The sequence below is a fragment of the Acomys minous genome, assembly GCF_964271855.1.
Source record: "Acomys minous genome assembly, chromosome: 7".
NCBI lineage: Eukaryota > Metazoa > Chordata > Mammalia > Rodentia > Muridae > Acomys > Acomys minous.
The window spans coordinates 15900104-15902703 of record NC_140488.1 but is presented as its reverse complement, the minus strand read 5'-3'; the positions used below and the strand labels follow the sequence as shown (position 1 = coordinate 15902703).

Below are 2600 nucleotides of genomic sequence, written 5' to 3'. Positions count from 1 at the left end.
CATCCATTCCTAGCGTTATATCTCTTTGCTCTGTTGAGGAAGCAGTGTGCCCCTGAAGGCTATTTCTCAAGGTGAGTTCCCAGGAGGTTTTGTGATTGGGAGGTAGTCCCTACAGAGCAAAGAGAAATGAAAGGAAAAATCAGGGAATTTCCTTGTGTCTCTCTGTCACCTAGGGGATCAACACATCCCGTTTTGTCCCGTTCTTTTTTGGCCCATGGCTCAGGGAATCTGTCTTCTCCATAGTCGTCTCCTTTTGTGCCGGCTTTCTTCTGTGGCTTCAGCTCATCCCTGTCCCAGAGATTGCTGCTATGGTACCAACTTGTACTGGGTGATCTCAGCCCCTGGGCTCTGTAATTTTTTCCTTTCTTTGTTCCTCAAGCCTCCTGCTGGTAGCGGCGTCTTGCTGCCTCAGTGTCCAAGTTGTCTCTTTATCCTCTATGGTTTCTCAGGTCTTTCTTCACCTATGTCACTATTTTAAGGTATTGAATCCTCAGAGTTGTTTACTCTTGAAAGTGGCTTCTGTTTTAGTACTCAAACTCTAAAGACAGTAGTACTTTATAGTGTTACTATGAGCATTAAATTAGTTAAATACACCACTCACAGCCAATGCTTGGCACGTGGTAATTGCTTGTTAAATGTGAGTAGTTGTTATGATTAGTGCAAAATAACATTTACTGCATACTTGTCATGTGCCAGGCTGATCACTTTACACCCACAGTTGTATTTAAGCTTTTATTACCCTCTTACCTGGGTGAACGCATTCTTGAGCTAATTGCTTTGGAAACCTGTTTGCATCTCGCACCTAGAAATTTTCTAAATCTTCTCAAGCACTTCCCTCAGAACTTAAATTTAATTGTTGAGCTTTCCACGTCTCGGGGACACAAGGAAAACAAAAAAACAGTAGTTTGCATATGATGGAGGATACGGTTAGTGGGGAAGAATGGCATATCAGCCAGCTGACAATCCTTGCAGTGGCGAATGCCACCTGTAGAATCCAGCAGAGTCGCTGAGTACAAGAGTTTGGGATAGGGAAAGACAGAAGGGGAGTGCCTGGATGCTATGTAGCTATTTCCTTGGAACTGAAATGTTCCATCCTAGAATGAGGCTCCTTTTTACCCAGGAAGTAAACAAAGACCTACAAGTCTCAGGAAGTAATTAAAATTAAAAGTCTCAGGAAACTCTTGAAATGTACATGAAATGCAAGGCCCCTCCTAGGTTTTATGCTAATAATAAGGATTGCTGGGGTAAGGAGGTTTTCCAGTCCACTGAGCTGTCCCAAAGGATGCAGTTTTTATGAGTCATCACTGTACTGGGTGGGCTTTTTGGTTGTGCAGTGGTCTCAGACTCACCCATGCTCCTCTAAGTAACCCCTCTGGTTCACTAAGCTAGACTTAAGTCAAATAGTGTCTTCAGTCTGTAATGCTCTATCTTCATTCATGTCTCTCTAGAAAACATCACAGGACATTGGATTTAGATTTAAGCTCTGTATCAATCTGTATTCTGTATCTGCCTCCTCTTATCAAAAGGGTAGGGAAGACATTTTTTTTACCTTTCTCCACCTTAGTCTTCCACATGATAATGGAGCATTTTAAGAATGGATACCAGGGCTGAAGAGATGGCTCAGTGGTTAAGAGCACTGCCTGCTCTTCCAGAGGTCCTGAGTTCAAATCCCAGCAGCCACATGGTGGCTCACAACCATCTGTAATATGGTCTGATGCCCTTTTATGACATGCAGGTGTACATGCAGATAGAGAACTCCTCTACATTAAACTAAGAAATCTTTAAAAAGGAATGGCTACCAATCTCCTGGGGATTATTTTGAGGATAAATGACAATATCTGTAAAGGGCTTAGAACAATGGCTGGCAGATAATTTAGAACAAAGTAAAAATAGTGTTAAATAGTGTAAAAATGTGCTAATTAGGAGGTGGCTACCATCTGTTTTGTGGCATCATGGCTGCCCTCTGGCCTCTGGTGAAGCCCAAGATCATCAAATCGAGGACCAAGAAGTTCAGACTAATATGTCAAAATTAAGCGAAACTGGCAGAAACCCAGAGGTACCGACAACAGGGTGCAGAGAAAATTCAAGGGCCAGATCCTGACGCCCAACATTGGTTACAGGAGCAACAAGAAGACCAAGCACATGCTGTGTAGCAACTTCTGGAAGTTTCTGGTCCACAATGTCAAGGAGCTGGAAGTGCTGCTGATGTGCAACAAATCTTACTGTGCCGAGATTGCTCACAATGTTTCCTACAAAAACTGAAAAGCCATCATAGAAAGAGCAGCACAGCTGGCCATCAGAGTCACCAATCCCAACGCCAGGCTACACAGCAAAGAAAATGAGTTGATGGCTTGAGTGCATGTTTTATTTGTGTTTAAATAAAACCACAAAAACTGCCCCCCCAAAAAGTGTAAAATGAGAACAAAGTAAAAATATATTTAATTATAAGAGGAATCAAGTGTCATTTGATTCTAAGTACAACTGTTAGGGAAGGCTACACTAAGACATTGGAGCATAGTATGGGTTGAATGTGAAATGTTCTCCACATTTCATGTTCTCCACAGCTCATATATCGAATGCTTGCTCATTCTCCATCCCAC

The 2600-nt window shown here is 42.4% G+C and overlaps 1 pseudogene across 1 annotated transcript; it reads left to right on the top strand.

Moving 5' to 3' along the window:
- Positions 1 to 1928: 1928 nt before the first annotated feature.
- On the top strand, positions 1929 to 2355 carry LOC311602083 (large ribosomal subunit protein eL32-like; annotated as a pseudogene). The gene has a single exon. The product of its transcript is annotated as a large ribosomal subunit protein eL32-like (transcript).
- Positions 2356 to 2600: the final 245 nt, after the last annotated feature.